This window comes from Jaculus jaculus, chromosome 2 (assembly GCF_020740685.1).
Source record: "Jaculus jaculus isolate mJacJac1 chromosome 2, mJacJac1.mat.Y.cur, whole genome shotgun sequence".
Taxonomy (NCBI): domain Eukaryota; kingdom Metazoa; phylum Chordata; class Mammalia; order Rodentia; family Dipodidae; genus Jaculus; species Jaculus jaculus.
Window position 1 is genome coordinate 161,103,023 of NC_059103.1, and position 13,714 is coordinate 161,116,736.

The following is a 13,714-nucleotide window of genomic DNA, read 5'->3' on the forward strand; positions in this document are numbered from 1 at the left end:
TTCAATTAATTAATTTCAAGCAGAAAGTGATAGAAGAGAGACAGACAGAATGAGCATACCTAGGCTTTCAGCCACTGCAAATGGCCTCCAGAGGCATGCATGCATCACTTTGTGCATCTGGCTTTACATGGGTACTGGGGAATCAAACTTGTGTCATTAGGCTCTGTAGGCAAGTTCCTTAATAGTTGAGCCATCTCTCTAGCCCTAACTTTTCCTACTGTTTGCATACCAATAATTCTTATAGATAGATAGATAGATAGATAGATAGATAGATAGATAGATAGATAGACAGACAGATAGATAGATTTTTTTGGGGGGGGGCTTTTTGAGGTAGGGTCTCACTCTAGCCCAGGCTGACCTGGAATTCATTATGGAGTCTCAGGGTGGCCTCGAACTCATGGCAATCCTGCTACCTCTGCCTCCCAAGTGCTGGGATTAAAGGCATATGCCACCAGGCCAAGGTGAATAATTCTTATTTATAATGCATGCCCTTGAAGTTGATACTTTATGCCTAAAAAACACTTATGGATTTTTTGTTCTATACTGTAACCTAAAGAAATTGCATTATGGGGCTGGAGATATGGATTAGTGGTTAAGGTGCTTTCCTGTAAAGCAAAATGACTAAGTTCAATTACCCAGGACCAACATAAGCACAGGGTGGCACATGCATCTGAGGTTTGGTTGCAGCAGCTAGAGGTCCTGGCATGCCCATTCACTTTCTTTCTATCTGTTTATTTCTCTCTCTCTCTTTCAAATAAATAAATTGAATAAATGTTTAAAAAGAAATTGTATAATCTTTATTTTTTATAAATAAAAGAATTAAAGAAATGGGAAAACTGAAATATTTGATATATCATGTATTGTAAATTTATCTGGCACAAACATCAGTGCCATGTTGGATAAACTTGGTTATATTTCCACAGTACCCAAATAATCAGTGTGTTAGTATATTCTTTAAAGATAAATATATATTCACAAAATAGTTCAATCTGTCATTACACAGATCTTTTAAAATTATTGCTTAAAGTTAATGAGAACTATGCATCAATAGGGTTTAAAATGGAAAGATCTTAAATTCAAGTCTCATCCCTTTCTCCTTCCACTTTTTAAAATTTATTTATTTATTTATTTGAGATCGACAGACATAGAGAGAAAGACAGATAGAGGGAGAGAGAGAATGGGTGCGCCAGGGCCTCCAGCCACTGCAAATGAACTCCAGACGCGTGCGCCCCCTTGTGCATCTGGCTAACGTGGGACCTGGGGAACCGAGCCTCGAACCGGGGTCCTTAGGCTTCACAGGCAAGCGCTTAACCGCTACACCATCTCTCCAGCCCTCCTTCCACTTTTTTTAATGTCATAATTTTTCATCTTCTGTTATGCATTGCTATACATATACTGTGTTCCAGACCCCATGTTAGACACTAAAAATGATATAAAAAAAGAAAGCAAAATTAATGTCAAACACACACACACACGAGGAAATTGAATAGAGTTCCATTAAAATGAACTTCACACATTTAAGGCTATATGATATAAAATAATTAGATGTGAAATGTATATTGTGGTAATGCTGTGGCAGACATGTTTACTGGGTACTATAATAAGAGTAATCTTTCTGCAGTGTAAATCTGATCTTGTTACTTTATGGTCAAAATTCTTCATTTTATACCATTTCCCACAGGTAAAATCCATACTCCTCAGCTGTGTATTTCCAGTCCACCCCAACTTTCCTTTTTGGAGCTTTAGACACTGAACTCCAGATCCCCAACTGTTCTCTTTAAAGGCTCTGCTTTCAATCATAGTCATCACTCCTTGTAAGCCTTTTCTGGATTCTGATTGGCAGAGGAGTGGCTTGGGGTTGATTTTGAGATAACTTTGGAAAGCTGCTTATACACTTATGCTTACCTCATAGGACTATTGTAATTAAAATAAATGCTTCTCTTGTGACAAATATAAATTTAATAAATATTAATATCTTTGCTAGGTTACCTGACATTTATCCATATATAGCATTGTCTATACCAGACATGTAACCACATTGTACTATTTTATAGATGTGTTTCCTTAGCCTCTGTTAAGTTCTATAGTCTTTGGGGACAGGGACTATATATCTTTGTATAACTATTGGTGAGAGTAATGTCTGACCATGTCAGCTTTGTGATGCTGTCAGAAAACACCTGCCTGACCAAGAGCAGCTTGTGGGAGGAAAGGGTTTATTTTGGCTTACAGACTCAAGAGAAAGCTCCGTGATGGCAGAGGAAAGTTATGGCATGAGGAGAGGGTGGACATGACCTAAAAGTCAGCATCAGGTCAACAGTAGCAGCAGGAGTATGTGTCAGACGCTGGCAAGGGGGAGCTGGCTGTAACACCCACAGGCCCACCCCCAATAGTACACTGCATCCAGGAGACTTCAGTTCCCAAAGTGCCACCAGCTGGGGACCTAGCATTCAGAATACCTTAGTTTATGGGGGACATGTGACTCGAACCTCCACGTTCTGCCCCTAGCCTCCATAAATTGATAACCATCCATGATGTAAAATGCAATGCATTCAGTCCATCTTTAAAAGTTCCCATAGTTTTTATCAGTCCCACTGATGTTCAAGTATCCCCATAGTCCAAGCAAGGTCTTTTCACTGGTCTATAATACAAAAAAGAAAATCCTGATGCACAGAATAAACATTCACACTGAAAAATATGGCATTGGGCTAGAAAAGAAATATTCAACCAAATACAAGATTTAAAACAAACAGGGAAGACATCAAACTCTATTGCTCCAACTCTGATAACTTTAGGCAGCAGTAGGTCTCGAAATTTGATAACTCTAACTAGTGACAAGTCTCTGGAGTTCCAATTCTACCTCTCAAGCTAGGCTACTCACAGTTCTGGAAAACTTTATCTGATACTGGTAGCTGTCCTTGGTAGCCATCTAATATTTCTGGCATCTCCACTGGGTCTCCAACTGCAACCCGTGGTCCATCCCCTGGGCTCACTGGGCCTCCATGCAGGTAATCCAAAAAACCTCTCCCCCAACAATACATTGCTTCCAGGAGTTGTCAGTTCACCAGTTGCCACCAGCTGGGGACCTAGAATTCAGAACACATAAGTTAATTGGAGAAAGATGAATCAAACTACCACTCATGATTAGTATTGTAGTCAGCTCCAAGTTGCTGGGACAAACATCCAATTTGACATGTTTTATTTGAGGAAGGGATTTATTTCAATCTTATATATCCAGGGGAAGTTTTATCAATGGTGGAGGAAACTGGCTCCCTTTCATAGGTCCAAGCAGAGAGTAACCCATAAAATATACAGCAAACACCGAAAGCAGCCAGCATAAGCCACCAGAGCCCAAACTGCTCTCACATACCTTTTGGCTGGAATGAAGATCCATTCCAAGTACACCTTAGGGCTGGACTCAGATCCACTCCCCATAACATGTTCCCTTGTAATAGGAATCTGTCTGGTAGAAAGTTTAAAAAAAAATCCTGAGTCTTAAACATTAGTCACTAAATGGCTATGCAACCCTGGAGGGAGATAAGGTAATTCCAGAGAAAAGGAGACACGAGATGAAAGGTATAGAACTTGAAAAAGTAGAAGTTGAGTTTCACAATTTGTAAAAAAGTTATTGAACACTTAGCATGCTCATGTCTGGAATTTAACACCTAATCCCAGAGCCCTACCTTATTCCTCAGCAGCCATGTCTCATCCGAGGACCTAGGCCATCAGTCAGCAGTAACTCCAATCAAAAGTTTCAGACACTCCCATCTTCCTTCTCTAGAAACTCTTCATTGCAATCCATTAAGATTATTGGCTCCATTAGCAATGCATCTTCATAATGAAATCTCTTCTCACTTCCTCCAAATGTCTTACTCTAGCCCCATACCTCCTCAATATTCTTATCATACTCAGAATACTGAAAAAAAAAAACACCCAAAATAAAAGGCACAAGAGTAGAGCTACTAAAGGCATTGATAAGTCAGTAGTTGAGGGGAAAAAAATGGCAATAAGAAAGTGGATATGGTGTTTTTGATGCATAATTAATAAAGAATTGGTGATTAACTAGGGTTAGTAAGAGGGACTAGGATATTTAATGGCACATCCTGATGCACAGTGGGAGTGGGGAACAGATTTCTTTCTGGTCTGGGTAACTGGGTAAGTAACGAGAGTGTTTAGGAAAGTGTCTTACATATTAAAAGCTTAATTTGGGCTATAATATTGTTATTGTTTTCTCATGAGAAATATAAATATCTGTGATATTTCTGTGCTTTTATGATATTCTAAATCATTCCAAAATTGTTTTAAAAAACTTGAAATTTAATAGTCTGTGTATTAAGAGGTCATATATGGCCATGGTGACATTATTTAAAATCATCAAATGATAATAATTTAGTAGTAATAGTAACCTTATAAAGTATTATATTATGTCAGATGTTACACTAGACACATTCTCCTCAATTCCTATGGGAATCCACAAAGAAGATAACTGTCAGTTTTCCAATTTTATCAACCTGAATAACCTGTGACATGAGTAACTTATTCAAAGGTATGGAGGAAGTAAACAAATTTTGTAATTAGATTCCCTTTGAATGCCAGAGTACTCACACTTACCCAGGACACTTCACTTGCTACAACTCATCTCTGAACAAAGGTACTCTGCTCAGTTCTTGAAATACTGATCTTTCTATCTGAATAATACTGAGTAATTAAAAGTAATTTAAAAACAAAGTCCAAAAAATGTGAAATCATTCTGGCTGTGATAGTACTTGAAGATGTACAGTGTAATGGAGTTATGGATTCCCAAAGAGCAAGCTTTGATCTTGGCTCTGCTCTTTTGCATTCATTCATTCACCAGATATTTTATGTATGCCCTTGGCCTATCCAATCCTATGCTAGGCACAGGAAAGTATATAGAAACTACAGGGTACATTTACTAGAGTGTAGTCTTGGATGAATTAATCTTTCTAATCTTTCTTCATTGCTTTTTAAGTAGGAATAATAAGGCTTAATTTGCAAGGTAACCGAAAAGGACGAGCAAGGTAAATGTACATAACCCCCCAAGGGTGGTGGTTAGCCATACTAGCAAAATCAAAGCATGTGAGCTTTCTCCACTAGGTCCTAAAAATACGGCTTGTTCATTTGTGGATTTTTTTTGTGAGGCACTGACTGTGCAAACTGTGGGCTCTTGCCAGGTTTTTTCATCCTTGAGCCCATTATGTATTTGTGAAGCAAACAGAACTCCCCTTTAATTTTTACACATAAATCTGAGGAAATCTGGGCTGGAGAGATGGCTTAGCGGTTAAGCGCTTGCCTGTGAAGCCTAAGGACCCCGGTTCGAGGCTCGGTTCCCCAGGTCCCACGTTAGCCAGATGCACAAGGGGGTGCACACGTCTGGAGTTCGTTTGCAGAGGCTGGAAGCCCTGGCGCGCCCATTCTCTCTCTCTCCCTACCTGTCTTTCTCTCTCAAATAAATAAATAAAAAATTTAAAAAAAAAATCTGAGGAAATCTAAGCCACTCTAAACTCCTAAGACTTGAGAAAAGGATGAACATTAGATGATGGTATGCCACAGGAATGTTATATTATTGATGAATTTATCATGAGCACAGAGAAAATTGAATATTAATAATCTCAACAATATAAGAGATATCCTAAAGCTAAAATGAATAATAAACATAGTAAAGAGAGAAATCAAGACACTAGGGATTGAGGTGGCCTAGGAAGGCTCATGGAGTAATTGCTCTCCATTAAATCTCTGAGAAAGCAAGAAAAGTCAGAAAGCAAAAACAAACAAAAAGAGATGGGTATAAATCAGTTTAAATTACAAAAAGAGCATATTTGACCAGTTTAAATAAAGTTGAAAATCTGCCTATTCTTATCATTGAAATACTAAAGAATTGGTATAGTTTCAGGCATAACTGTATCCAGGTGTTTAGAATTCATCTATATCCTTCCTTATCTCTACTTCTCAGCTGTGGCTTTCCTCTGGTTCATTTTCTGTTTAGGAAGGCTCTCTTACAAGGGCAATAAGATAGCTCCTGGAGCACATGCTATCAGTTCAATAGGTCAGAAAAAGAAAACTTTCTCTTTCACAACAATTTTGCAAAAAAACTCTCGATTTTCTCCAATTTACTAACTAGTCTCATGCTCACCAATGTTCACATTTGAAACAATGATACTATATAATCCACTATTTTTTGAGCTTGAACTTTACACATACACACACACACACACACACACACACACACACACACAAACATACACACAGAGTGAGATAGAGTTAGACAATGCTGTGTCTGAAAGATTCAGAGTCAGAAAAAGCAGATAGTCTTGGAGGGAAAATAATGATTATGTGCTGGAAATGAAGATTCAGAGGTGGGGGAAAGAAAACAATTCAATTATGGATCACAGTTCTGTGTTTCTAATGCCTGTGCAAAAATTTTAGCTTTCATTATCAGTGAAATGTCCCTATAAATGCAGTGTTTGAATCTATGTCCACCACACATAACTGAATGTTCCTCTAGTGGATGTTACCTCTCTCATGGTGTGAAAGTCTCAGTACCTGGGGATGTAATTTTGTTGCTTTAGCTTATAGAATCCTCTCATTTCCTAGGTCTCTTTTGGTATTCACAAATCCATCATTGAATTTTCTGAAATTTTAAATGATTTTTTAAACTAATTTTTATAAATTAAAATCCATTTTAGTGTGCACATCCATGCTTTAAAGTTGTAAGATAAACTTCACGTGCTAAAGTCATATATCCACATACTGCATCATCCATATGAAATAGTTTCCTCATCCTAAAAAGTCCCCTGTGCTTTTCCTATTCGTCCTTTCTTCTGACCTGTTGAAATACCTGTAAACTACCTGAATTTTTTGTTCTTTATGAATTTTTATTCCCTAACATGCATTATTAGATTGCTATAATAATACCACTATAGGGTGGAGTTTGTTCTAAATTCTTTTCTCACTTCTATAAGCTTTGCCTTATGTGTTTTGATTTTGTTATTAAGTGCAAAAAAGTTTAGGACTGTTGTCTTCTGAGAGAACTTACTTCACAAGTAAATAATGCTGTTCTTTATCCTTGATAAGTTTCCTATGTATTGAAATCCTTTAAAAATATTTACTTACTTATTTATTTTTATTAAAAAATTATTGACAACTTCCATAATTTTAGACAATAATCTATGGTAATTCCTTCCTTTCCCCCACTTTCCCCTTTGAAACTCCACTCTCCATCATATCCCCTCCCCTTCTCAATCAATCTTTTATTTTGATGCCATTATCTTTTCCTGCTTTTTGATGGTCTTGTGTGGGTAGTGTTAGGCACTGTGAGGTCATAGATATCCAGGCTATTTTGTTTCTGGAGGTCCACCTTGTATGGAGTTCTACCCTTCCTTTAGCTCTTACATTCTTTCCGCCACCTTGTCGTCAAAGGACCCTGAACCTTAGAAGGTGTGACAGAGATATTTCCGTGCTGAACACACTTCTATCACTTCTTTTCAGCCCCATCATGTCTTCTGAGTCATTCCAAGGTCATTTCCATCTGAAAACAGAAGCTTCTCCAACCAAAAGTGAGAGTAACATTAATATGGATATTAACATTAAGAGAAGTTCTAACCAGGCAGCTTGGTGAACATAGTATGTACATTTAACCAGACACCAGCAGACATTATACCCGCAGGACTCATGACTACTCCTGTTGTAGGTTTCCAGTGTTAGGGATGAATTCCCTCCTATGGAGTAGGCCTCCAGTCCAATTAGAGAGTTGTTGTTTCCCCCATAACAGACATGCCACTGTTGCACCCATTGTCTCTTTTGTCCTGGCTGGCCAAATTTAAGTCTTGCAGTGTGCACTATTGTTTATCTCCACTGGTGATTTATCTTTGTCCCATTGAACTACACGCAGCATAGCTTTTTCCAGCTTTCTGTAAGCTGGTGTACATGGAGGAGGTTTTCAGCTCAGCTCCAGTAAGATTTCTCAGTGACCATGCAGACTAAGTATGTGGAGTCTTCAGCAGTAGAGTCTTACCATCTATTCCTGGTGGGAAATCAGGACCCTCGGTAAAGGCCTGTAATGGTTTAGGGCATCAGTGACCGCCCTGGCCAACAACTCACTGGAAGGTATTCCATCCCTGGCACTGAAAATTTTCTAGTAACAATCTATAGCTTCTGGGTGTTTCATTGTCAAAAAAGTAGGCTTCTATGTGACTTATTTATATTCTCTTAGATTAAATATTTTTTAAGTAACATTGCTACATTACCCTTATTTTCATCAGCATTGTTATGGCATATTTGTCTCCATCCCTTTAGATTTAATCAATCCTAGTGTATGCATTTAAAGTGGATTTCTTATAGACAACACATAAGTTACCTGTTTACTTTTTATTTTATTTTATTTTTTTTAATTTTTTTTTAAATTTATTTATTTGAGAGCAACAGACACAGAGAGAAAGACAGATAGAGGGAGAGAGAGAGAATGGGCGTGCCAGGGCTTCCAGCCTCTGCAAACGAACTCCAGACGTGTGCGCCCCCTTGTGCATCTGGCTAACGTGGGACCTGGGGAACCGAGCCTCAAACCAGGGTCCTTAGGCTTCACAGGCAAGCGCTTAACCGCTAAGCCATCTCTCCAGCCCTTACTTTTTATCTTAATTTGCTCTGTCACTCTCTATCTCTTGTTTATGTACACACTTGTGTAAAGTGTTCATTGATATTGTTAATGGTGTTAATAATACATTTATCATTATTTTCTAATGATTGCATGTGTTCTTTCTACTTTTGTACTTTAATCTATGTTTTATATTTATATTTTATCACTTTCTCTAATAAATTATTTTGTATTTCTTTTTTTTTTTAATTTTTTATGTTTTATTTTTATTTATTTGAGCAGGATAGAGAGAGAGAGAGAGAGAGAGAGAGAGAGAGAGGGAAAGAGGCAGAGAGCGATGGGCGTGCGAGGGCTTCCAGCCACTGCAAAGGAGCACCAGACGCGTGCGTTTCCTTGTGCGTATGGCTAACGTGGGTCCTGGGGAATCAAGCCTCGAACCAAGGTCCTTAGGCTTCACAGGCAAGTGCTTAACCGCTAAGCCATCTCTCCAGCCCCCTTGTATTTCTTTTTTGAAAATATTTGTCAGCCATATATATTTTTAACTAAGAAAAGTTTGCAATATACAATTTCATTTATTTTTGTATCTTTGAGTCAGGGTTTCATGTAGCCTAGGCTGGTCTTGAATTTCTCATACTCCTGCTTCCCCCTCCCAAGTGCTGGGATTATAGGACAGGCATTTCCTGACAAACTTGGATTGTAATATACACTTAAAAATAATCTAAATCTGCATTCACTCTACCTCTATCATTTCTTGCAGGGTAGCTCTGCTGATAATAAATTCCTTCAGTTTTGTTTGTCTGAGAAAAATCTTTATTTTACCTTCACTCTTGAAGAGTGATTTCTGTAAAAACTTGAATATTTCCCATGCATATATTATTGCTTGAATGGCTGTTGTCAAGTCTGCCATTCTGTAATTCTTGCCTTTCATTCTTGGAAGACATATTTTCATTATTTTCTTTCCTCTCCTTTATATATTCTGCAATAAGTATGATATGCCTCTGAGTGAGTTATGATTTTGTTTTTTTAGAGGACTGGGTTGGGGGTGGGTGGAATTTATCTTTCATATTCGCTCATCATCCTGAATCTGTGGTATGGTTTCGGTCATGGATTTGTAAAATCTTGGCTGTTATAATTTCAAATATTTCCTCTGCAGTGGACTTTCTTTCTTGTTCTGATAAACTAATTATGTATAAATAACACATTTTGAAATTTGCCCAACTTCATGGAAATTCTGTTCTATTCTATTCTCAGTTTGGGTTTCATTACTTTCTCCTCCATACAATGTTGTTTCAGAAAAAAACATTTTGAAGGGATAAACATTTGAAGAGTCTCATGCTCAACTGACTAAGCCAGTTGGGCACTGTAAGGAAAAGTTTTTTTTTTAATTTTTTTTATATTCATTGTTTATTTATTTATTTGAGAGCGAGAGACACAGAGAGAAAGACAGATAGAGGGAGAGAGAGAGAATGGGCGTGCCAGGGCTTCCAGCCTCTGCAAACGAACTCCAGACGTGTGCGCCCCCTTGTGCATCTGGCTAACGTGGGACCTGGGGAACCGAGCCTCGAACCGGGATCCTTAGGCTTCACAGGCAAGCGCTTAACCGCTAAGCCATCTCTCCAGCCCCCCCCCTTTTTTTTTTAAGGTAGGATCTCCCTCTAGCCCAGGCTGATCTGAAATTCACTATGTAGTCTCTGGGTGGACTTTATGGACCCTCCTACCCCTGTCCCCCAAGTGCTGGGATTAAAGGCATGTGCCACCACACCTGGCAGGAAAATTATTTCCACTGAGGAAGAGACTGCTGGTGTTTCTTTTGATCTGTCCTTTATTCCATGAGCCTTACCTCAGCTATGGATGGTCCACTGATGAGCTCTAAGTGGCGTCCTTCATTTCCGTTAGTTTTTTTAATGTCTAGAATTTCTGTTATTTTCTTCTTAAAATTTTTATTTGTCTTTTTTCCTTCTTGTATTTTCTGCCATTAAAGCCCTTAACACATTAATTTTAACTATATTTATGGTTTGTTTATTCCAATATCTGGATCATATCTTCATCTGTTCCTAATGTGGCTTTGTCTCCTCTGATTGTGCTGCTTCTTGCATTTTAACATAGCCTGTAGAAGGTCAGACATGATATATCAGGTAATCAGAACTGAGATTTGAAAAGGCCTACATTAGTGTGAGAACTTATGTTAGTCTTACTAGGATTCAGGTTGTGCTTAATATTTGCTCTAGCTGTAGGCATAGATACTTCAAATTCCCGTGTGTGTGTGTGTGTGTGTGTGTGTGTGTGCGCGCGTGTGTGTGTGTGTGTGTGTGTCCTGGATCTGGCATTTGTAAGCTACTATCTCATAGGAAAGTCCTAGTAAAAGGAGGGGTGCATGAAACAGATACATTCCATAATCTATGATTAAATTTCAGTCCTTTAATGGGTCTATATCCCTAGGCTGAAACCTTTGCATGTGTTTCTTAGCTCTCCCCACCCTTAATTGAGATAGGAAGTTTTATGGGAAGGGTAGAGTAATTGCCTTTCTTCTGGGTACATAGGGTTGTGGGAAATCCTTCGCCCAGGAAAGTGAACTTTGCTATGGAGAACATCTGATGTATTTCATGATTACTTTCTCTCCACCTGCCAGAGCCACAGAGATATTTCTGTCTTGATTCCTCATTGTGAGGAACCACTGAAACAAAATTCATCCAGATTTGGAGGCTTCACCAAGACTGATGCCCAAGGGGGTGGCACTCTCAGGACAGTCCACCGCAGCCTTCTTCCACTCTTAGCCATTGTTTCCCTTCAAGTAGATTCTGTTCCCTGTAAGCAGATTCCAGCTGTGTTTTCCTGCTTCCTCCCACCTCCAGTTCTTGGATAGCAGTTTGCCTCATGATCTCAGTTCTCTGCTGGGTCCATGAAAAATCAATGAATTTCAGTTTGTCCAAACTTTTATTCTGAGGAGAGGAATGAAACTATCTAAAGTGTTTACATGTTTGCTCTTTGACTCTAAAGGGTTTCTTTTTAATTTTATTGATTTTTATCTACATACAGCTGTTGAAATACTTTAAGAGGAGTTCAGAAGACAAAGGGGTTTTCACTTGGTAATAAAGAGGTTGATGTATGGTGACATTCACTATTCTTATATCATATGACCTATTTGATAGAAAGTGTTTATTTAAGTTAATAAGTTTTGAATATTTATTACTATTATTTGAATTTAAAACCTAACTTCACTTCAGAAACAAGGTTGCTGCTTTTTTTATTGATTTATGCTTCTACAATTTGCAATCTCAAGCAGTGCATAACTACTCCTTTTGGAATAGGGCCCGGCATGCTTTCCAGGTGTTTATTTTATAGCAACGCTTCAGTTCTTATTGACAATTATCATGTGTTGGCGTGTTGACTGTGATGAACTATAGTATTTAAAGTCTTCAAAATGTTAAAGTACCACATGAATGAAAAGCCAGTATTATGGAAGCATAATCATTTTCAAAGCTCATAGAAACTAGAATTAAATTACCACAGAGGAGCTATAATACTGAGCTGAGGTGCCATCATTGGCATGTTTGTGAATGCAATTTAAAGGAGGCACTGAATAACTGTTTAAATAACTTTTTTGGTAAAAGATAAATCATTTTGGTAAAGCACCAGTTTTTAAATGTATAATACCTGGGTGTTTAAGAAATCGATCATGTGAAATAACCATTTTCTACCTGTACTAAATAAGTACTTTTCAAACAACAGTAAAATATGATCATTAAAGTCACACACACAATCCTCCATTATCCTTATCAAGACTGAATTCTTAAAGCCTTATCTACCTGCATGAAGTATTTCCTAAGTAGTCTCACAATTAGTTCTGGTAATAATAGTGTAGCATTTATGAAATATGGAATTTAGAGAATTTATCTCTCCTTTCCAAAGTCTGTTCTGGGCCCTTTGCTTTACTACTGCTGGCAATCTCAGACTAACTTACCCCCGGACCCCCAGTTACAATGTGTCAGTAACTCTCAAGGCTCAGCCTTTCCTTATCCTTCCTGGAGCCATATGATCCTTTTGTCCACCAATGTCTCTGGCTTAATCCACAGGCACTTCTAACTTCAACATGTCCATGAGATTGCTTTACCTTCACCATGATTTCTGTCTACTATTCTCCATTGTAGTGAACAAGATAAACTCTCTTTCATAGAAAAATATAAAGAAGAACAGTATTTTTTCAAAATGCTACATTCTTTGCAGCAATACTCTGCTTCTTCCCCTTCAAAATTAATAGAATGGAGAATACAAGGACAGGATCATTAAAAATAAGCATTCAGTGACCAAATACATATAGGAAATACTTTAAGATCAAGCATTCAGCTCTAATAGAAAAGTTTAAAAGCCCTTTATGCATCGGTGGTAAAAGTTAAGATTTATATCTCCATGGGTAATCAGACCTCATAAAATTTGTCTATTCTGTGAGCCAAGCCAATATAAATCTGGATTTGACTGTACTGTTCCAGTGCAAAAAAAAAAAAAAAATACCAGCAGGAAAGTTGAAGTTGAAATGTAATAACAACAATTATAATTTCTTTAGTACTATAGAATTATGCTACAAAGAAAATATGTTCACCCTTTCTGTTAAAAAATGTAGAACTTTTGTTTAACATTTCAGCACTCACTACAATTCAAAAGAAACCCTTTGCAATGACTTGCTCAAAAGTATGACAGCCTGACAAAAAGACTTTTAGGAATGCTGCATGTGGTAAAAACACCCTTCAACCAAACCAGGGTTGTAATTCAGGACTTACTTTCTCTTTTCATATTTTTTCTACTAAGAATTTTAGAATTTTACTTTTTCTTGTTTAATCAGAGCACTTGCTGGCCAATGCTTTGATTTGGTAGCATGTGCATTATTTCTTAAATCCTTTACCATAATGATAAAGCAGAATTACAGAGATGTGCCTTGTCCACAGGTGCACAGGCTGCCACAGTTCTACAACAGCATTATTCAGCTAAACTCAGAACTATTCAATGAATAGGAACATGCATGTAAACAGTACTGCATGCAATCTGTACCATCTTATGAGAAGAAAATGCTCTAAATAATCTTGAGGGTCTAATTCTATTAAATAATGCATTCTC

At 37.8% G+C, this 13,714-nt stretch overlaps 1 protein-coding gene across 1 annotated transcript in view; it reads left to right on the plus strand.

The window, feature by feature from the left end:
- Necab1 (N-terminal EF-hand calcium binding protein 1) overlaps positions 1-13,714 on the plus strand; it is a 165,603-nt gene that overhangs the window by 25,368 nt on the left and 126,521 nt on the right. The gene's annotated exons all lie outside the window — the stretch shown is intronic.